We start from the raw sequence: 16,776 nt of genomic DNA on the forward strand, positions 1-16,776 counted from the left end.
TGCAGCGTTAGTAATAGATCAAATTGAGGGATTAGGGTTTTTAATGAGATCTGGGATCTCTTGTTATGGTATTGGCTATGTAAGCAAGCAATCACGAGTCTCAAGCAAAATTCCTAAAGTCAGTTGTGTGCAGAGTTATAATACCTTTTTAAAAAGGCCAGTTATCTCCTCACTCAATTGAAGATCAAGAGCCCTCTCTTAGGAATTGTTATTTTAGCAACTATTGAGAATTCAAGTTGTACTAATAATTGGAAGGTGAAAATGAAATTGCAAATGCTGAAGCAGTATTGACACCTTTCTTTTTACTCGACCTTTGGTTACATCATCACAGGTTGGAGGCTTAATTGACAAACAAGTTCCCAAATCACATCTATTTAAGATGGTTATGGTGCTAATATATGTATGATTCCCACAGTCATCTTGGTGAGAAGAGCATAGATGTGAGTGGAAACACAACAAATTGATTATAAATTTTGAGATCGATCCTCACAGGCAGAGCTTTGAAATGATTACAAAGCCGCGTTAAGAATAGTGCAAGTAAGAGGCAAACAAATGGAAAGATTCATACGGGCTCAAGGAAAAGAAACTGAAGTCCGCAATGTAGGAGACAACGATGCCTCTTATTTTGGTCCACAATGATGAAGGAATTTTCTCTGCCACTAATTTTGTCTGAGGATTGTTCATATACTTGGATGTCATGTTGCCCCTAAAAAGCTTGATTTATGGATTCTGAAAGAGGTGGGGTGCTAAGGTTTTGAGCTAAGGACAGGGAGAGCTACTGCTTTACCCAACACACGACTCTTCCATAAGATATGCACAAGTTGTGGAGTCCCATTGAAATGTGGACCCACTTAGGCAGTGAATATCTATTTCAAAATGTGGGAAATGTCAACACTCCTACATATTTCACTCATGGTGACTACACACGCAGCGTTTGTTAGTCACAAAGTCATAGTGTAGAGCAGGGTGTATGGAACACTCAAAAGGTTGAGACTCCCAACTTTTATTCCTTTGGACTTCATGATGTTGGATTAGAGCACACAATACAAGCTCCTTCAACACACAATCAATGGGACCCTAAATGAAACCTGACTCCACCATGTATTGGTCCTTGGAAATCCATGCAAACTGAAATTGGTTGTCTAATTGGAGATATACATCCAAATGTTTCTTGCCATGACACTCATATTTTAGTGCTGGTACGAAGGGTCTTCCTTTTCCGCAAGGAATGAAAGAGTTTGAGAAATGTTCGTTGAGGGGAGACAATGTTGAGGGAGCACCCACGACATGGAAGAACAAGAAGCCCATGTATATGTGCAAGAGGAATAGAAATGTAGGGAAATGCTGGCATAGTCGGGTGCATGGTGCCATCAGTCATATCCGCCCTTGAACTTTTCAATGCTGATTGTAAGCAATAGCTATATTGTTGTCCCTCATAGGTAGGAGATTGAGATTTTCTCCAGGTCACTATATACCTCCTCTTTCCCCGACTGATCTACCTGACTGCCCCTAACATGGCGGCACCGGCTACGGTGCAACATATTTGCACCTAGCCGATATGCCCTGGCCTGCCCGTCCCCCTCACCGTACTTCTTTCGCTGACAACACTGTCAGGAAACAACATTTATGTTGTCGTGTAAAATCATTTTGAGACTCAATTAAAATTCATATTGTTTCAAACGTTTTATAATTTTAATTTCTTATTTCAAATTTTTGTTTTGTAAACTAAACTTTTTAAATATATTATTACTGCAAATATTCTTAAATTTAAAAAATCAAATCTTTTATAATTTAATTTCTTACTTAACTTTTTTTTAAACTAAACTTTTTAAATATGTTATATGGTTTAGTAGGATCCATAGTGAGAATTAAATTATAAGTTAATAATTTTAATTTGAATATATGAAATGACAAATTAAAATAAAAATAAGTTTTTAATATGTTTTAAAAATTATAGATTTAATTTTTATTTGAATATTTAAAATTATAAATAAAAATACATTTTATTTAGTTTTAAATAATTTATTTAATAATAAGTTTTACTTATATTTATTATTATATAATATTAAAATAATAATAATTTTTAAAAATTAAATTTATATATGTCATATTTTATATAATCATGCATATCCGATATAACATTTTATTAATAGATTGAGCACATTTCTAAAAGAAATCATTTTCACTAAAAATTAATATATTGTAATTTCAATCATCTAATTATTTCAATCTATACAAACATAATACAATTTAAATCATTAATGTAAATACTAGTATAGAAATTTTAGAATTATCCATTATGATGCATTTTTCAAATATTAATTATAAATTATTCATTTCCATTAACTAAATAATTATGAAATAATAACTATTTTATATCAATAGAAAAATAATTATTTTTAAATAGATAATCATAATTTTAATATTGTTTTAATGTTTTTAATTTCAAAATTATCTAAAATTAGAACAAAATATTTTTTTACTTGTCACTCTAAATATTTTTAAAAAAATCATCTATAGTTATATGAAAAGTTTGATGAAAAAAACAAGAAAAAGTTTGATTTAAAAAAAAGGCTTTGTAGAGCTTTAGTCCCTCCCTTAAATTGGGAAAGAAAAGTAAAATGATCAAAAGAGGATATTGTAAAAACTTACATTCTTGTGTGATTTAGAAATAATATGATCTTTAGAAGCTCTTTAAAAGGAAAATATATATTATTTTCAAAAACTGAAAATAAAGAATCTTAACAATAGAATGTCTACAAACATTTTGATTTAAACAATAAACAATAAATTTTGACTTCAAATAATTTATCTTAAAAAAATAAACATACCTACAAAAATTACCATTTAGAATGTATTATATAACTCACTCATCTACCAATGAAAATCAAATGCATACAAGCTAATATTATCTTCAACACCATTATATTTTGATTAAAAGTGATATACTGAGGTCACTTCCATTAAGTGTTGTAGGTTTATCTATTTAATGTTTTTTGGATATTGTTTGACACACCCAATAATGAAATACTATGGTCGATTTCCTATCCAATTCTAGACTTCTTCAATCAGAAACTTCTATATGCTTAATACAATTCAATAATTAATAAAATATGATTTCATTCACATCTAAATTTAAAAATAAATCCACATGATTTGAGACATCAAATAAAATTAGATTTCAAATAATGCACTTGCACTTCAAAACCAGTGCCATGCTTATTTGTTTTCTATACATTAATAACTTATTATTTCAAACAAAATTAAAGTTACAATATAGACCATTTAATTAATTAATTAAAATATGACTACAAGAATATTTCACCAACACCTTAGCTATCATAAATGTTTTTATATATTCTTAATATAATTGACATAATAAACCAAATGTTATAATCATATACACAAAACAAATCTAATGCATTAAATAAAAAATCAAAAACAATACATCATCCATCGCCCCAACTTCCATCACATTTTGTCCATACTAACCAATGATCATCGTCATTATGATGTGGCCTTATATGTCACGTTACCACATCTCATTCCACTCTATTGGTATACAATATAAGATAGAGGATTATAGTCTACAATAGCTTTGATTACAGTTTGTAGGTACGCTCTTAAAAATATTCACTTGTAACTTCATGTCTACTTCTATGTATATTTAAGTTTAATTTAATATATTTTAATATATTTATATATAGGCCTTGTTATCTTTTGTTTAAAAAAAATGTCTTTTATATATAAATTAATATTTTTCTTAAAGGTTAAATATATTTTTATTAGTCTCCTTATTAAAAAATTTAAATAAAATATATAATTATATTTTTGTAGTTGATAACTAAATATATTAACAAAATTAAAATATTCTAAAATTAAATCATTCAACTTATTATTTATAATGTTGAACAATCTAAAGTGAGCCTTATCATTAAATTCTTGTTTTTATGTTTTAGGTACTACAAGAATGATAAATAAATAAAATATTCGTAGTAATGAACTATAAATTTTAATTAATTGTGAAAAGTATTTTGCACAGAAACATGAACTTACTTCCCTACAATCTTGTCAATGAAGGATAGGGCACCAGACGGGCAAGCCAGAGCATGTACATGGGCATTGGCTGGGTGCAAATATGGTGCAAATCATAATTATTTAGTTAATTGAAATGGATAATTTATAATTAATATTTGACTAATGCATCATAATGGATAATTCTAAATTTTCTATACTAGTATTTACATTAATGATTTAAATTGTATTATGTTTGTATATATATATATATTCAAATAATTAGATGATTGAAATTACAATATATTAATTTTTAGTGAAAATATTTTTTTAAAGAAATGTGTTCAATCGATTAATAAAATGTTATATCTGATATGCATAATTATATTTAAAATTAACTTATAACATATATAAATTTAATTTTTTAAAAATATTATTACTATTTTAATATTATATAATAATAAATATAAGTAAGATCTAAAACTTATTATTAAATAAATTATTTAAAACTAAATAAAATGTATTTTTATCTATAATTTTAAATATTCAAATAAAAATTATTAACTTATAATTTAACTCCCACTATGCAACCTAAACCATATAATATATTTTTAAAAATTAGTTTAAAAAAAATTAAGTAAGAAATTAAATTATAAAAGATTTGATATTTTTTAATTTAAGAGTATTCATAGTAATAATATATTTAAAAAGTTTAGTTTACAAAATGAAAATTTGAAGTAAGAAATTAAAATTATAAAAAGTTTGAAAAAAAAGTGAGTTTTAATTGAGCCCCAAGTACAGTGAGGGACGGACAGGCCACGACGGACAGGCCAAGGCATACCGGCTAGGTGCAAATATGTTGCAAATTATTAACTAAGATTTGATTTTTTAAATTTAAAAATATTTGCAGTAATAATATATTTAAAAAGTTTAGTTTACAAAACAAAAATTTGAAATAAGAAATTAAAATTATAAAACGTTTGAAACAATATGAATTTTAATTGAGTCTCAATATGATTTTACACGACAACATAAATGTTGTTTCCTGACAGTGCTGTCAGCGAAAGAAGTACAGTGAGGGGGACGGGCAGGCCAGGGCATATCGGCTAGGTGCAAATATGTTGCACCGTAGCCGGTGCCTAACATGGCTGGGCATGAAGAGAGCCTTTTCTGATTTGCTAGTCATGCATTTTTCCTCGAGAAAAAATTATTTTCATTTATCCCACATTATTCATGGATGGGAATTTAGAAGTGTTTTTATACTGTCTTGTTTATATGTTAATTGTCTTGAAAAGGGTTGGCTTTTTAAAGCCACAAGCAAGCATGCAAATATGAGCCCCCAAACAACCAGAGGATATAAAGAATTAAATTTTGAACAAAATGCCTGATGATGTGGACATTGATGTCAGTAAAGACATGGAACTCATAGACCAACCGATAATCGACATGTGGCACCAGCAAGATCCAGACAGATGAATCAAAAATTGACAAGTGGTAGAGAACCTTGGACGTGGCATGCAAATTGAGGTGCAGATGTGGCAGAAAATGACACATGTCATGTCATTGCTATGCCATGATGATGTGGCACAATTTTGACTCATCATGCGACATAGCAATCAATAACGTAGCAAGTTGAGGTGGCACAGTGACAGGGCGATGATGTGGCGGTGCTGAGTGGGTGCTGACGTGTCTCAAAATGCCATGTGTCGCAAGGTTGCTATGTCATGCTGATGTGGCAAGATGCTAACTGGGATAGTGACATAGTGATTGATGGCATGGCAGTGATGTGGCATGATGATATGGATTGATGACATGGTGGAATAGGTAACCAATAAGGTGGTGGTACGTGGTGCCCAAGTGGCGAGTGTCAGGTGACAAAGTAGCAGTCAGCCAATCAGAGCATGACACATAGTAGGGCTGATCAACCAGGTTTGATCCATATGAAAAATGGAGGGAAATTTTCAAAAATGCAAAATTTAATATTTTATTATAATTATATTCTCTCAAAAAGCCACATGTAGAAAGTTTTAAATAAATTTGAATTTTAAAGCTATAGTTCAGACTTTAGAAACTATTAAATATTTGCAAATTGTAGTCTAAAGCCATTGTTGGAGCCTAAAACTTTGTACAACTATCATGGGGGCATTTTTTGCCCAAAATAGGGACTCCAATATATTGTTGGAATTGGCAGAAGAGGAACTTTCCGATTTGTAATTCCTATGAATCCATGGTTTTTGATAGGTATTTTAGTTGCAAATATCCGTTGTGGTGACACTTGGCATGTTTGATTGTTCCAGCATCTGATATTTTGATCCTAGTTGAAGTATTTAGTTTCTAATTAACAATTTGATGTATATTTGGTGGAAAATCTGGTATTGTTGTTTCCTACCAAATCAATTATATTTTCCATCAAGTGTTGAAGATATTTTCAACTTTGGAGGCAAAATGAGTGAGAATTTGGTTTGCCAGTTGTTGGGAGAGATTAGAGAGATGTTTTTAACTTCTTGGGGAAGTTTTCCAAGTGGACACATTGTAGTTGTAGAGCAGATCTAGGGATTCATTCCTTGTCTATATCTTTCTCTTTCTCATCCATTGTAAGGGTTCCAATTTTTATTGTGAGACCAAGTTATTGGTTGGTTTTACTTCCTATCTATTGAGTAGAGCTTTAGTGGTGAAGGCCACACATCCATTCTTGTGTAGGTTTCTAGGTTCATTTCATGTGTTTTTTCTTTGAAGATAATGAAAATTGATGATAGATCATGTAACATATCCTGAGTTTCATTTAGTTTTACTAGTTAATGTATTTAGTCTTTCCAAGGATAAATACAAAAAGGGATTTACAATGAATTATCCGTGTTCCCTTATTTTGTCTCCTAATTCTTCATATACTATTAACTTTGTGATTGAATGAATAAGGTTCATTTAATTTAAGACAACTTGGATGAGTTGTGTGTTAGATCTATTGTTGCTTTTAATTCAAGGAGTTAAGTAAATGCTTCAATGATTTGATAGGGTTTCTAGGTGTATTGAGGGGATGCTAGTAAGAATGGAGTTTGGGGATTTTAGTTGATAAACTTAATTGTAAGGCAATCAAGTTAGGTCATCCTGCTGGTAGTGACTCTATGTTGCAATGGATAAGGCACTGATCACTAAATCAGATGCAAGCTGAGATGAAGGTCATTTGCACAAATCATTTTAATCAAATCAATTTAATTTTCCATGTTTTGTAGTACGCTAAAAGGAATTAACCCTCACTTAGCTTATGGGTTCATAGGTTATGATTTGTATCTATTTCATTCCTATGATATTGCATAATAATCATAAGATATAAGGGTTTCATCTGCTATCAATAGGTTCGATTTATATGTTTATTTGCACTGGTACCATATATTATAACATCAAGGTTAACCCACCTAGGTGTTCCAAAGCCTGAAGTGAAGAAGGAGTTATGCCTCATAGAAGATTGTAGTCAAGTGCATCCATCATAGGAATTTGCAAGCCTTAGATGTATTGATCTAGTTTCTTGGTTATTTTTAACTCTATTAAATCAGGAGCCAACACACACCATAGTTTCTTTGGAAGGAAAGAACTTTTGAACATAAAAGAATAGAAAAGTCAACAAGGAATTGAAATTACATGGATTGTCCTTTGAGACTTGGATGCTCTCCATGTTCTTGTTGAATTGGTTCAACTATAGTTTGACAAGATCGAAGGATAAGTTGTTCTTCACTACCTTGTATGCTAGGTCAACAACTTCACAAGGGTAATTGTTCAATCTGCTTGAGCTATAAATCTTATGATAAATCACATGGATACTAAACTTTATCTCCATGTCTATAACTCCATTAAGTTTCATACCTTTGCCATCCCACTTAGTGAGAGTTCTCTTAGCCAGTTCAACCGAACCTAGGGTTTTAGTAGTCTTTGCCTTGTTCAACATTGGCAACCCTATGATCCTATGTATCATCTTCTTTGTAATTTGAATAGAGTGATTTAAGCACAAATGTATGTCATGGACTCAGCTTAGGATGAACCTAATCCATTTCTCTTGGAAATCCCTTAGCATATATAGTATATGCTTTAATCCTTTGGTCTCCAAATGCTTATGCTTAGGTTTCAAGCTCCTATCCACACAACATTTAATGAATGCTTGGTCCATCTCTAGGGTTCTTAGTTCTTGAATATAACAATGATAAAATGATCGAATGTCATGGATTAATAGTAGCTTTGGAGGAATCTGTGACTGTGCTCCAACAAGATCAAATTCCTTTGTAATGGCTAGAATCAACTTGAATGTGGGAGCCTTGCAATCAAATCCTCAAACCAATATTTCCAAACCCTTCTTTGTTTTGTTGTTGGAAGATGCCATCCTTTCTTGATAAATCTTTAAACACAAAAAACTTCAACAACAATAGCTTTGAATCACTTAGGGCTTTGGAATGCTCTTAGTTCTTAACTCTAGAAAATTAATGGTGAGAAATAACCTTCGATTTCCTTCTATTAATAAAATTTAGTCATTAATTTTCCATTAATGCATCATACCAATATTCACTCGTTGATAGGCTGTCCTACACTTGGATTAGTATTTGATCACTTTGGAGACACCTTTGACTCGATAAGAACTCTTCACTTGGTCTAAACTTTAACATGAAAAGAGCCTCAAACTCAGTAGAGTCACCAACTCGCCATCATTCAAAAATTGATAATGTTATGCAAACCAACCTTGTTCGGTGAGGTCTTTCAGCCCGACCTTGCTCGGTAAGATCTTCAACTATCATCTTAACTTGGTGATCCTTGTGCATCTAGAATGATGATATGGATCTTCTTCTTTTTGATTGGAACTAATTTGAAATATCTCCTTTTGAATCATAGTTCTAGTAATCTCCATAGATAACCAGTTTGAGATGGTTGAGTCACCCAACTCATTGACTTGGGCATCAACACTTTCATTATTTTGATTTGGACCCTCAGGAGATTTCCTTACCCATTAATATCTCATCTAACTTTTGATGTTGTCAGCCATTTCCTGTTTTTCATTTTCAATTCTACCTTGATTCATGCTATTTCTAGCTAAATATCCAAGTTTTGTACATAGAAAACTTCTCTTTGTAGTGTCTCTCTTCCTTGTTTGATGTTTTATGTGATTTTATCCAATGTACCCAAACTCACCATACTAGTTACATCTACACTATGTATTGTAGTCTCAACCAAATATAGCTTTAACAATTTGTTTTGCTGGGTTTCGCTTCTTGGTTTTTCACTTTGAAGATTTGTGCCCTTGTTTGTTGCAATTGTGACACTTTCCTTCAAACTTAGGTTTCTTTGTACATTCACTTGCTCTATTTCCATGCTTATTGCAATTGTAACACTTTCCATTGAATTTTGGTTTACCACTGCTCCAACACTTGTTTGCTTTATGAGCTATTTTTCCACAATGACTACATCTGGGCCTTTTGTTCTTTTGAGATCCTTTTTGAGATGATTCACCTTCTTCTATGTATCCTAATTCAGATTTACCTTTGTGTCTGAATTAATTTTGCTCATCCAACTGATTCATGCATTCTTGATATTTAATTATCCTCTCATTGGTCTGCTTTTATATGCTAAGATCATTCTGCAATCTTTCATTTTTTTTCCTCAAGTTGATAAGCTCTTGGTTTTCATAATTGAGTTGATCAATCAAATATTCTTACTAAAGAGATATCTGATGAATTTCATTGACCTTTTCTTCTATCTTTTTAGTTTAAAATAATTTTCCTTCTTTGGCTTTGTTCATATGTTCCATGTCTTCACACATTCTGATTGATTGAAATTCTTGTTCTCCTTTTAGTTTTCTGACTTCTTCATGAAGAGTAAGATTCTTCTCAAGTAGATCTTTGATTGCTGCATCAGCTTCATCCGAGCTTCTATCTTGGAAAATGTCTTCAATTCTTTCTTCAATGTAAAGATTATCATTCATTTGTGTTGCAAGATCTTTTCTTCTTTTTATGGAATGAGAGAGCCAATCCTTCATTTTTCTTGAATTGATCCATGGCTAATTATAGATCCAACTTCTCATTCTCAATGGATTTCTCCAATATATATACTTCCATTTCCTCTGATATTTTCTCAAACTACTTAAAATTCTTATGTGAGAACCAATGCTCTAATATTAATTGTTGGAAATGTAGTATAGACCGGGTGACTGAGAGGGGGGGGAGGGGGGTGTTGAATCAGGAACCAATAAAACTTATACTTTAATTAATCAATTAAAAATTCACCATGTAATTTAATCTAATTGTATGCATGGAAGACTAAAAGCAATAAACCATTAATAACACTTCTTTAATTCAACAATTTAAAATTCACCATGTAATTTGATTGTGATGTCCCTATTTTGACATATAAATTAAATAATAAATAAATATTATACATAAAGTATTATATTAAAATAATTGATAATGTATATTTATACTAAGATACGAATATAAATTATATCATAATAATATAATTATAAATATCAACTATATATATATTATTATAAATCCATATATAATTAGATATTTAAATACATGTTATAGATAATTAATATATATACATACATATATATATATACTACTTAGGTACTATAGTATATGGCAATTATATCTTTGTTATATATATATATATTGAAATAATATTGTTATTAATAAATGATTTATACATAATCATATATTATTATAATCATATACAATTGATATTAATATATATCATCATATATAATTAATATAATAATATTTAATATAACTACGAATAGACACATCTCTATAAAATATTGATATATATATATATGGAATATGACACGTTCAAGTAAATAGGATAGAAAAAAAAAAAATGAATACAAATAAGAGGAAACACAATGAATGTTCTGAAATGGGACATTACAAGTGGTATCAGAGCATTCGATCTTGCCATCTTGTGAAGATTACTAAGAGATTTCACATTAAATGCCATTAAATAGATGATATATCAAAGTCAAAAATAGACAATACCAGTGCAAGCATAATCATCTTACAGTAAAACCATACACACAGTTGAAGATAACAAATTTGACCTATTAGGAAAGAATAAGTAGGGTTCACCTCATTATTTATGTACTATTCTAGCAAATTAAGATGCTGGTCAGAGGGAGATATTCGACCTTCTAAATTTCAAATTGCAATAAATAAGTTATTTTAGTGCTAGGGAAGGTTTCCAATCTTTAATCTATTTAAATTTATAAGCGGTTGCTCTGTTAAATGTACTGTAGCTTCATTCCTTTTGAGGGTTAACGGATCAGGACAAATATTGGCATTTGTGATTCTTGTTTTACAAAGTTTGGGCAAATGCAAACTAGGGAGAGGCCTTTTGAAAGTTTCTTTGCATCTGAAAATTTACCTGCCATGGTGGTTAATGTGTGAGTAAATAATATGGTTATGGATCGATTCAAAGTATGATCATGGCAATAGAGAGTTGGGAATGAAAATTAAAAAAAAAAGACGTGATAAATAGTTTCCATCACATACAGTGAAGGATCTGCGATAGTGCAATCAGCGTCCTGCATCAAGGAGTACAACTGAACAACCTATGCAAAAGAGACTGACACAGGCGTACATATGCAGGTCATTCCATTACTAAGTGTATAGCTAGAGAGCTCTGCGCAGGTCTGATGCAGGTACTACCCCAGTACGCAGGCATATTAGAGACAATATCAATAGAGAACCGTTCCTCAATAAGAAAATTCTGAAGATGCATCCATCTACACCAACAGTTCCATGTAAAATCAAACGTTAAAGTAATGAACCAACAACGAGGAATCTACATGAACAAATTAGATGAGATTGAGTTAAAACCATATGACATCATTGACATACACGTTTAACCAGCAGATAGGACATAAGAAAATGGCCAATCACATACAATATACAACCTTATTCCAACTTGCGAATAGGGGACTGGTTAGGAAGGAAACATTCAGATTTTAATGAGCCACGAGAAGATAATAATAAAAAAAGGTAGAAATGTCTTTTAAAATTTTTTTTGAAAAGAAAAGGAGACATCCCATGCATTGATAACCCTAAAAGGTAAGACGAAGTCATTGCTGAGGTATGGAAGAATATATTATTATTTATAGTTATTAAATATATTTCTTCTTATTATTATTTCAAATATTCTTGTTATTAAGAATATATATTAGAATGAAATTTATTATACAATGATGAAAAGGAATATCATTTTAAATAATAGACTAATAATATTATCTGTTATTACAATATTAATGTCTAATAGAATGAAATATTCAATAAAAGGATATTGATGTACACAGAAGTATTTATTATCTTCTAGTGTTTTATTTATTTAACCAATGTAGTCTCTCTCTAATTTGTATTTCATCATATACTACATGAGTTATTTACCTTGATATTTTCTTCTAAGAATGTTCTTGCAGGAAAAAGGGTGAGATTGATATTAAGATTCAGAGGGAGTCTGACACATTCATGTGAAGGAGTAGAAAAAGGATTATAATGATTATAAACCAAATCACCTCCTAAGTAGACCGCCTTGATGTATGTCAATGGCTGCCATCAATGTCAAGAGGGCCAAATTTTCTCTATTGGGCTTAGGTAGGATATTTAAGAAGAATAAGATTACCTCCTAAGTAGACCACCTTGATGGATGTCACTGGCTTCCATCAAGGCCAAGAGGGCCAAAGTTCTGCTCTTGGGCTTAGGCAGAAAGAATAAGATTACCATCTAAGTAGACCACCTTGATGGATGTCAATGGTTGCCATCAAGGCCAAGAGGGCCAAAGTTTCGCTCCTGGGCTTAGATTGATTAAGGACTTGACATCATGTCAACTCTATTCAGTTAAGAATTTTCCAGGTAGACCACCTTGATGGATGCCAATGGTTGCCATCAAGGCCAAGAGGGCCAGAGTTCTGCTCTTGGGCTTGGTAGGATATTGGTTTAGAACTAATTTATCATGACTAAACTCTTCTTTGGAGCTATTATATACATGTACATACTAATAATTGTTTGTGTTGCAGGATTTATGATCAAAAGATGTATTGGGAAAATTATATGTTATAAATCATTCCCTTTACTCTACTTCATTGTGAAAATTATAAAGAATGTATGATGTGTCTGCATCGTGTTTGCTTTGTGTCTTCATCTGTCTGCATCGTGTCTGCTCCATGTTTTCATTTATTAAAAGATGTATGTTTTATAAAATATTCCAGGCCTTTCATTCACAAATATATATGTTTTTTTAATCTATGAAGCAATTTGTGTGTGAATGATTTTGCTTGAGGACAAGCAAATTCGAGAGGGGAGGACTGTGATGTCCCTATTTTGACATATAAATTAAATAATAAATAAATATTATACATAAAGTATTATATTAAAATAATTGATAATGTATATTAATACTAAGATACGAATATAAATTATATCATAACAATATAATTATAAATATCAACTATATATATTATTATAAATCCATATATAATTAGATATTTAAATACATGTTATAGATAATTAATATATATACATACATACATATATACTATTTAAGTACTATAGTAAATGGCAATTATATCTTTGTTATATATATATTGAAATAATATTGTTATTAATAAATGATTTATACATAATCATATATTATTATAATCATATACAATTGATATTAATATATATCATCATATATAATTAATATAATAATATTTAATATAACTATGAATAGACACATCTCTATAAAATATTGATATATATATGGAATATGACACGTTCAAGTAAATAGTATAGAAAAGAAAAGAAAAACTAATACAAATAAGAGGAAACATAGTGAATGTCCTGAAACAGGACATTACATTGATCTAATTGTATACATGAAAGGCTGAAAGCAATAAAAAATTCATAACACTTGATACAATATTTGGTAACCTAGAAACCTTCTAAATAGAAAGTAAAACTAGGGTGGGGATGATACCCACAAGATTTATTACTATAGTATAAACTTAGCCTGTTAAAGATTACAATTGATCACTTCTGATGATCGATCCTGATAGGAGCAATAAGGACTGTTAGGTCCACCTTGTGAAAGGATTTACAATATATAATGAAGTCTGCACTCTATTAGGAGATTTGGAATGAGGCTATTAAGTCCACCTTATTAAAAGATTTGACTGATGCACTTGTTAGGACGAATCAGTGGCCGATCTTTGATTTGCAACTTGGTGAATGAGATTCTTTTGAATAACAATGATTATTTGGGTATGATAAATAAGTCTCTATTTTTCCTTATATTTCTTGTAGCCTTCTTTAATTCACACTCATCTACTTCTTCTTCTTGTCTACTTCAATTACATTTGGATATGATACAATGTATTACGTATATACCAATCCACTTAATTACCTTATGGAGTTAGCTACAATACATAATTCAAATAATCTTCACAAAGTTAGCTCACTTGTTGTAACTTGGGTTCTGAAGAGCACTATGTGATGTTCAAACATTCAGCAACACTATTAATGGTTGAAAATTTTTGGCACTCAATTGATGTAGATAATCAGTCCATACTGATCATCAGTCAACACTAGATGAATTGGTGAACATTGAAGAGCCCGATAGACTTAGTTGATGCTGCAATGCTTGGTCAAAACTACATTCTTCATCACTTATGTTGAAAGGCTCGATAAACCCTACTACGCTTAGGTAACACTGTTAGAAATAATAGTCTACCAAGATAACTAAGAGGGGTAGGTCAATCAGTTATCCAATTAAAACATTTATCAAACTTAATTAATCTTAACCATGCAACCAAAGTAAACAACAACCATAAAAAGATGCACATACACAATTACACTAGATTTGTTAACTAGGGAAACTCTTAATTAGAGGGAAAACCCTAGTGGGAATGATGCCCGCAAAGATATACTGATATATATATATTCCTCGTTAGAGGATGGACCTTGTTAGGAGTCTATAAACACATTCAGTACATAAGAGTCCCTATTAGGAGACTTTGAATCCATGTTAGGAAATTCCAACCTTGTTAGGTGTTGTGCAAGGTAGCAGGATCCACTGTCCAAACAACTTCTGGGTCAAGACCATTGAACTTAATTGATTTCTCAACTATTCTTTGTAGAATAATTGTTTGTACTGTGCTTTATCCTCTTTCTTCTATCATGTCAACTAGAAAAATCACTATTAGACCTTGTAGAATAGGTCATGAACCTTAGATCCAAATATAATACCTTGGATCTCTAAATAAAAGCTCAGCAATGAAGTTTTCTCCAACTTTGCTCTACTCTACTTATCTTTGTAATTAACTTGTTTCTCTTTTACTATGATCTTCATGCTTGCTTCTTTTTTAATACATAACAAAGGAAATGTACTTTCTTTATACCAAATTCATAAAACAATTTCCTGAGTTGGCTATTACACCTTCTTAATTAATTATTGTAGAACACGTTATACTTTAGTGATAACATCATTTTGTCACCTTGTTACTTGAATAACTTTTTGCACATGTAATATTATGAAAAGGGAGCTTAGTAATTTCATATCCAAAATTTCTTCTACATGCCTTTAACCTTACTTCTCAGAATAACAACTCTACTAAGAGATATAACAAGTTGATGAGAATATGGTTACGTAAACTCTATCTTAGAGCAATCTTCACCAAAACTTGTATAAATTCTTCTAGAATTAATATCTTATGCTCTTGGAGGTTAGTTAAATATGATAGACACTTAATTGTATCTCCCATTAACCTTGCTAGTGAAAATACTTAATGATCTGCCTGTACCAACTTGATCTTTACTGCTGTTCTTCTGTCGAGTACCACAAAAAACTGTAATGTTGACATCAATGACAAACACAATCATGAATGTAACATGAAATCATGATAATAATCTAATCATGTTTCTACAATACTCCCCCATAGGAATATCATCAACATTCATACTTCCAACAATCTCCCTCTTTGGCATTGATGGCAACATAGATGAAAAACATCTAGTTCCAAGAATGCCAACAGTTAAAGACTATTATCCTTTCTTTTCAAATTATCTTCATCAATCATTCTCCCCCATTGATATACTTCAATGTGCTCTGTAACTTCTTAATGTATCAAAATGTTTTTTATGCTACAATCTCTCCCCCATTAACATCAATGTCAAAGGTTTTAACAACCATCTATTTTTGCAACAACTGTCTCTAAACTTCTCAAGTGTCTAAAGACACTATTCAAAACAAAATCTATCAAGAGTCCTAGATGACTCTACCCATCACAAATACTCCCCCATATAAGAAACATCAACATTTAGTCCAGATAAACAATAGTGCTCTGTATCACTAGACTGATGCATTCTTGCATTATCTACTCTGATGTAGGTAGGGGCATAACCCCTAGCATACCTTGCAAATACTCAAAAGTCTCTTTGGGAAGAGGCTTGGTGAAAATATATACAATATTCTCTTTGGTGCTTACATACTCCAATCTAATTTCCTTTTCTATAACTTTCTCTCTCAACATATCATATTTGACAGAAGTGTGCTCAATCTTAGAATGCAATACTAGATTCTTTGACATATTCACTATGCTTATGTTATCACAATGTATGACAATAGGATCACTAAATTTATCTTATATCCTTCAACATCTACTTCATCCAAATAAATTAATTAGAATTTTTTTCTATTGCAACATATTTTTCCAATGTTGTACTCTGTGATATAATCCTACTTCTTGCTTAACCAAGA

Source organism: Cupressus sempervirens, chromosome 11 (genome assembly GCF_028749045.1).
Source record: "Cupressus sempervirens isolate cs-2001-9-10 chromosome 11, ASM2874904v1, whole genome shotgun sequence".
NCBI classification, from domain to species: domain Eukaryota; kingdom Viridiplantae; phylum Streptophyta; class Pinopsida; order Cupressales; family Cupressaceae; genus Cupressus; species Cupressus sempervirens.